At 38.0% G+C, this 6645-nt stretch overlaps 1 long non-coding RNA gene across 1 annotated transcript; it reads left to right on the top strand.

Moving 5' to 3' along the window:
* Positions 1–960: 960 nt before the first annotated feature.
* Positions 961–6118, top strand: LOC108292929. Its single transcript, XR_001820487.2, has 3 exons — positions 961–1046; positions 1340–1474; positions 5284–6118. It is a non-coding gene; the product is annotated as an uncharacterized LOC108292929 (long non-coding RNA).
* The last annotated feature ends 527 nt before the right edge of the window (positions 6119–6645 follow it).

Here is a 6645-nt window from a genome sequence, read left to right as displayed (position 1 = left end):
TTGCTAAGATTTTAACCAAAACTCTTGACGAGCATGAGAAATATTGCCTTGTATTGCTGTCCTACACATTCCTGCTTTAGGAAGGAATTAAAAATTTTTAACTATTAAAAAAAGGCAAGAAACTTAAGAATTTCTTTATGCTTTGGAATACTTCACAGCAGTTTTTTATTAACCAGATTTACATGTTTCAACAAGAATAAACCTTCAAAGCAAGTATAACCTACATAAGCAAAATTGTTTCAAAAATTAAACAACAAAAAAAGTTGGATACTACAACATCCTAAAAAACTAACTCACCTCACCCTTTCTGAATAAAAATGAAATGGAATAAAAGAAATAAGTCCCCAACTGCTTCCTCTGTCTGTGACCACACACCCTCATTTAGGCTAATCTTTTACATTTTTTCCCCTGTCCCTTTCATTTCAAAAGTAAAAATAGTAATACTCAGTATTTAGAATGTCCATCATGGAGAACTGCTGGCAGCATAAAAAGAGAATCATTTGACTTTTACACTATAAAATTCTCCATTTAAAGGATATTTGTGCATAAGGCTCTGTAGTTCAGTATCAAAAACATTTATTTAATACTGTCTGCCAGATCTTACAGTAGGCAATTTTGTTTTCAATTTACATTTACCTTCTACAACAACTCATGCAATTTTGGCACATTAACAACTAAGAATGTTGATGTGCACACATTTAAAAAAATCCTTTTTAGGAGATCCACAGTTACAGAGCAATTACATAAATCTTCAACTTGAAAGATCTTTATTTTATTTTGTACTGCCCTAAAAGATGGGGTTAAGACAGTAAGTAATCCAGGTAGTCAGGAGAACCTAATGAAACAGCCTTTCTGCTCTGCCTAATTTTCCTACCTTCCCTTGCTGGGGCACCACTGCCCATGGGTGGAGCTGCCAATTAAGTCAGAGCCTCAGGGTGACACATAGCTACTGAGCCAACAGACATCCAACAAGTACTCTCTGTATCCAGAAACACTAACTTATCCAAGAGCAGGGGATTCACAGGAATCCTATAATCGTCAGTTAGGTAAGAAAAATAAAACCAATTTTGAAATTTTGCTGGGGAATAACATCGACATTTAAAAGTCACTGAAGTGGAGAATGTTCCGCTACATCGCAAGGAGGAAAGGGGGGTGCTTCTGAAACCTAGCAAACCAAATCTTAAATCACTGCTTAGTTTGCCGCATGTTATTTGCCTCATCAAAAGTCTTTGCCATCATAAAAATTTATTTCTTAAAACTCAAATCCCATCATGCAAGACAGATGATCAAAGAGCTTCCCAGAGTGTTTGGGATTGGGAAATTCTTTTTCCACTTGTAGGTTTTGCATCAAAACAGATGTAGCAAGAAAAGCCACATCTCAATGCCTTTGGGACTTTATGAAAGTGGACAATCCCAGTTGAGCAGAGATATTGCAGATGTCTCCCCTATCAGGGAGGATAACTTGCCTTCCCAGGTAGGTGGAGCCCAACCACAGCAGAGAATGATATGTGGAAAGCATTATTCTGAAGGAGGGAGAACTAATTCACCCTGTCACCTTTCTTTGTTGAGGAAAGCTAGCAATTTGAGAATCTGTGTCTGTATCCATTTTCTACGTGAAAAGGAAGCCTTTTGCAATAAAACAGGCATTTTGTCATCTTTTAACAAGATGTCCGTTTTATTTTTAGAAATACGCAAAAGATAAGTGAAGACAAGAGACTTTCTAACTGGGTCTCTTCTGTTCAGTGAGGCCAGAAAATGAGACATAAAATTATATCAGTACACACTAGTCCCCTGAAGTCAAAAAAATAGACATGGTTCTTCTTCAAGTATTCTAAAAGCAACATTAAGCAGCTCTACTATGAATATTATTTAATATAAGACAGGTACATGGAGCTTTAGATTTTGGAAAAAAAAAAAAACAACACAAAACTACACTATTCGGAGAACCATTTATGGTGATTGCTATATGCAACAGCTTGTTTGAATTCATTCTTTCCATTTTAAAAGCCACAGGAATATATCAGAAATGGCCAAATCATGAATATTATTTACTTTATTCTAAATGTAACTAGACCTAGGGAGACTTTGCTAATTACTGGTAGTGTAGCAGAGCAGAAATCTGCTCATGTCTCATTCGAGCTTTGGATTAGATAAAACATTAGTTCCATGGAGCTGATCGCTCTGGAGGCTTACTCATTTGCCTTGATGCAGTAAATGTTGGCACATTAGGCCTCTTGGAATATCCTGAAGCCAGCCTAATAACACATCTGCTGTGTTTATTTTTGAATGTAAATGGCACACAAAAGTATGCTTTGAAAATTAATTTCAGCTGAAAAACAATAAACAATAAATACAGATTTTGTTTCTGCTAACAATTACTTCACAAAATTGTTAGATGTGGTGGAAAGAACTGGTTTACAAATACGGTTTGCAGCAATTAAATCCCTTCAAACCAAACTACTCCAACCTGGATGGATTCCTCTTAGTTGTTGTAAGGGATATTCATATAGACTCACCTGATTTTTATGACTTTGTGTGTACATGAAGAGCAAAGGCACCTGTTAGGTCAAGGTTGTTGCCATGAAAACAAAGAGAAATTAATTTCTAGCAATTGGATCAAGATAAAAGTACAGTTACACAAATATCTTAAGAAAATGGACTCTTAGTTGACATGGACAATGAAAACAACAAAGATGACACTTTCCTGCTATTTTCTAAATATCTTCTTAAAATTAGGCAGAAGGGTGCTCTTTCTTTACGTCCCCCAGATCTAAAATGATCAAGCAGTAATTATGGCACTCTGGCCTGCAGTATGAATTAGAGATGGTCGGCTCGCCCTAATGGCTGGAGTGGACAGGTTGAAGCATTCAGCTGGTTCTTGGAACCACGAACCATCTGTTTACACTGCGTGGTAAAATCACCACGCTGAAAGCTGCTTGGTACCCGTAGCATGGCCTGCAGACCATCACCCCTGGGATGCTTGGTTCTGTCTAATCCTTGAGGAGAAGGGAAATCATCCTGGTGTGGGCATCAAGGGGCCTCTGCTCATTTGTATCCAGCTGTAGACCTTGGACATTTCATCCTGGGCTTTTGGCACTCAGCTTCCTGGCCTGTGAAACGAAGAAACTGATCCTCTTTTCCCCCTCCAAGGTGCTCATCATACCTCTTTCAAGCCTTTATCCCACCACAGGGTGATTGTAAAATTGAAATGGTAATGTATAAACAAACAGAGAATTTTCAAAGGAAAAAAAGGTGACTCTCTCCTAACACAAACCAAGCCAAATAACTTTGTGATAATGAAATACAGAATTTTAAAAAACAGAAGACTGGTCTAGAGAAAGCTAGATAATTATATTTAGCTACACAGCTAAAGACTCCTAGACTGCAAGCAACCTGAAGGGCTGGGGTAGGTGTCATGCATCTTTGTATTCTGTGCTAGCCAGAGCAATGGTTTTCAAGTTGTAGACAATCACGGGTATTTGTTGATGGGAAAGTGACTAACTTAAATTTTTAAATACCAGATTTAAAACATTTGCATTCATTAAAATGATATAATATTTATGAGCTCAGAAAGTTTTAAAGGACTCAGAGAACATCAACTAAAGAATTGCAGGGTAAAACAGTTTAACCCTGTGGACTGACTCTGCCTTCATCAAAGCTGAAGACTCTACATACGGACAGAATGTGTGGTGTTGGCAGGGACACAGTTCAGCTGTGCCAAGTGGATCCTCTCTGGGAGTAACTAACAGGACCCAGTAACAAAGGACACTGGCTAGAGCTTCTCTTTTCTCTTGAATTTGCTACATTTATATTCATTTTATATGCATTTCAGATAAAGTATGAAATTGTGTGGTGCGCTTTCTGCCTTTTATCCATTCATTCTCAGGAAAAATGAAAAATAGATTTGGGGGTAAGGGGTTTGCCTGGTGAAAATGGTTAGGAGTGAAAGCAGGAAAACCAGAAAAGCCACATACTGCCTTCTCTAAATTTATTCACATTACATGCCTAAAGAGTTTAAAGAAAAAAAGAAGGTTCTCTCTTGCCTCGGTTGTTTGTAGTTCTTCAGCAATCTTGTCTTGATTCCAGATCATATTGCTGGATCAAACCCAAGATCAAAATGCCCAATGTGGTGTCAGTTTTTATTTCAGAAATTGGTCTGTTAATGACATCCTAATGTCTATCGTCACATAGCAGGAACTATATTAATATTTTTTTCTCTCAGGCACTGTTACACAGATGTCAGCTCTAATCCCTATAGAAGGCTGCTGCAAGTCAATCTTCATGGAAATATATTAGTGATGCCTGTGAAGTTTCTAGAAATACAAGAGGTGTGAAAATTATCATTGAAAAGAAGAAACCTTTTAAAAATTAAGCTTATCTAGAAATACGTAAAATTATTCCACTTGATGACAATAACTACCCATGATTTTTACAAAACTGCATTAGTCTAATGTAAACTAATAATACCTATATTAAAATCCCTCAAGTTGTCTAAATATATCAACTGTTTTATACAAATCAAGCATAAGAAAGCTCCCTGTTTTAGCTGAAAGTGATGCCTGACATTAATATTTCACAATTATGAATTAAATGAACACAAAATCCTTTTGTAAAATGTTATTGATCAACATAACTTTTATTCTGCGTTCAGGGAGCAGGAATACAGATGTTTCACAACCTGCAGGGCTGGGGCAAGCCAGCCTTTTAAGAGCATGATTGTAAACCGATGAAAGGTGTGTAAACAGATGACAGGGGCAATTACAATGTGGAATTGATTAGGCTCTCAATTACTAATGGCACATCGCTGGCATTATTCTTTTTATGCTGCTCTTTGATGACAAAAGCAACATGAATAGCTCATCAGGACTACAATATGTTTGTATTTTGAATGTCTCTCAGTAAGGGAACATCTGCTACTACAGCTGAAGCTATAGAATGAGACTGAGCTGGCATGGATTCTTACAGAAAAATGAGTTATGACGATTTCACCCCCAGCAGGTATCAGTCATTTTTTAATTTTTCTTAATGCCAGTGAAGAGTAAGAAAGGGCCTTGAACAAATGGGGAGAGTATTAGAAAGGAGAAGTTGGGGAAGAGAACATGGTGGGAACTGAGATATATTAAGTTAGGAATAGAAGTGTTAACTGGAGCAGAATCTGTAAATCTATAAGTCAAATGATCATTAATTATCAAGGATTGGTTAACAGCATCTGCCTCTGTACTGTACGTCTCTATAACACTTGCATCTTATAAAATTTCTCCCTATTCGTTTTCTGTTTTTTAGCTTGTCTTACAGATGCCGAAGAAGCTCCCAAAATAATAATAGTTGGGATTTTAGTAACAATTGCCCCATGAGTTGCTGATTTGAATTCAGCAGTCTCAGAAAGCCCAGCCTGGCCCTCTGAACTCCAGCCTCCCCACTGGCTCTCACACCTTGACAGTATTCTCCACTGCACTGCCATTTTTAGGCCCCATGCCCTGGCCTGGCTGAAACTTCAAGGCTCCCATTGGAAGGCAGCCCATCTTTGAGGTCAGAAGAAAACACTGTCATTCTGAAAGTTGGCCACTCACCTTCAAAATATCTCTTCCCTGTGGTTTGTTTTGTTTTGTTTAAAGGCATCAAAACAATCAGTCTGTGACCTATACCAGAGCTGTTAAAACAGAAGGATTAACTCTAGACTTGGCCCCAAGTCCTGGCAGATGTTTTTGAGAACGGAGTTGGGGTGATCTTTAAGAACACTGAGAACTCACGCTTGTAACATGCAGATGGGGCGAACCTGGATTGAGTTCAGAGAAGTGACAAAGATGATGAAAGGGCTGAAGAATGGTTTCTGAGGGAAGGCTAAAGGGATTCTTTTTGCCTTTATCCCAAGAAATGAGAAAATAATGATTATTAACTTCAAAGTCAGTTTGCTCTTCATGTCTGCAACAAACCCAATGAATGGAAATAGGCTTGAATTAAAAGCAGGAGAGAATTGAAGGAGGTAAAAGGAAGACTTTCTTGTCCTTCAGAGGAAGAAATATGGCAATCTGAGTTCGTGGAGTCCACATTCGTACACAGTTTGGAACACAGGGATATACCACACATTTTTTATAATTAAATTTCACTTCTCATTTTTAAACTTTTTTCCCTTGGTTGTCTAGACTTTGAGGAGCAAAAACTGGAAATATGTAATCAGTTCATTTCCCCACTCCTGTTCTTCAGGCCCCCACAGCCTGGTCTTATGAATGTACCATAAAAGGACACTCATAGCTGGATCTCAGGTCTCAGTGGTCAGTATTTTTCCTGATTTTTACTATTTTCAGCACTTTGCAAAGACATATGAGGAAAAGGAAATGGAGGATTATGGCTAGTCGGGGAGGCTTAAAGTCAAGAGAAATTGGCACAGATCTAGAAGAGAGCATATGTCATTGATCTTGTCCACAAGCTAATTGAGAACATTCCCAGGCTTCACAGGGCAACACTATTTCTAGACTCTCAGGATTTAAGAAGTACTCAATAGTTCGACACAAGGCAGTGTGCTTGCTGGGTATGGAGTCTGGTTAAGCAATAACTCAATCTGTCTTCTGAGGCCTCCAATTCAGAAAAACTAAGGAGGCTTTGCTGCTGTTTAGTGACATCTCCACACCTACTACACAAAATAAT

Source organism: Cebus imitator, unplaced genomic scaffold, assembly GCF_001604975.1.
Source record: "Cebus imitator isolate Cc_AM_T3 unplaced genomic scaffold, Cebus_imitator-1.0 Scaffold514, whole genome shotgun sequence".
In the NCBI taxonomy this organism is placed as follows: domain Eukaryota; kingdom Metazoa; phylum Chordata; class Mammalia; order Primates; family Cebidae; genus Cebus; species Cebus imitator.
Note: the sequence above shows the minus strand (reverse complement) of the source record. Positions and strands in the feature narration are given on the sequence as shown.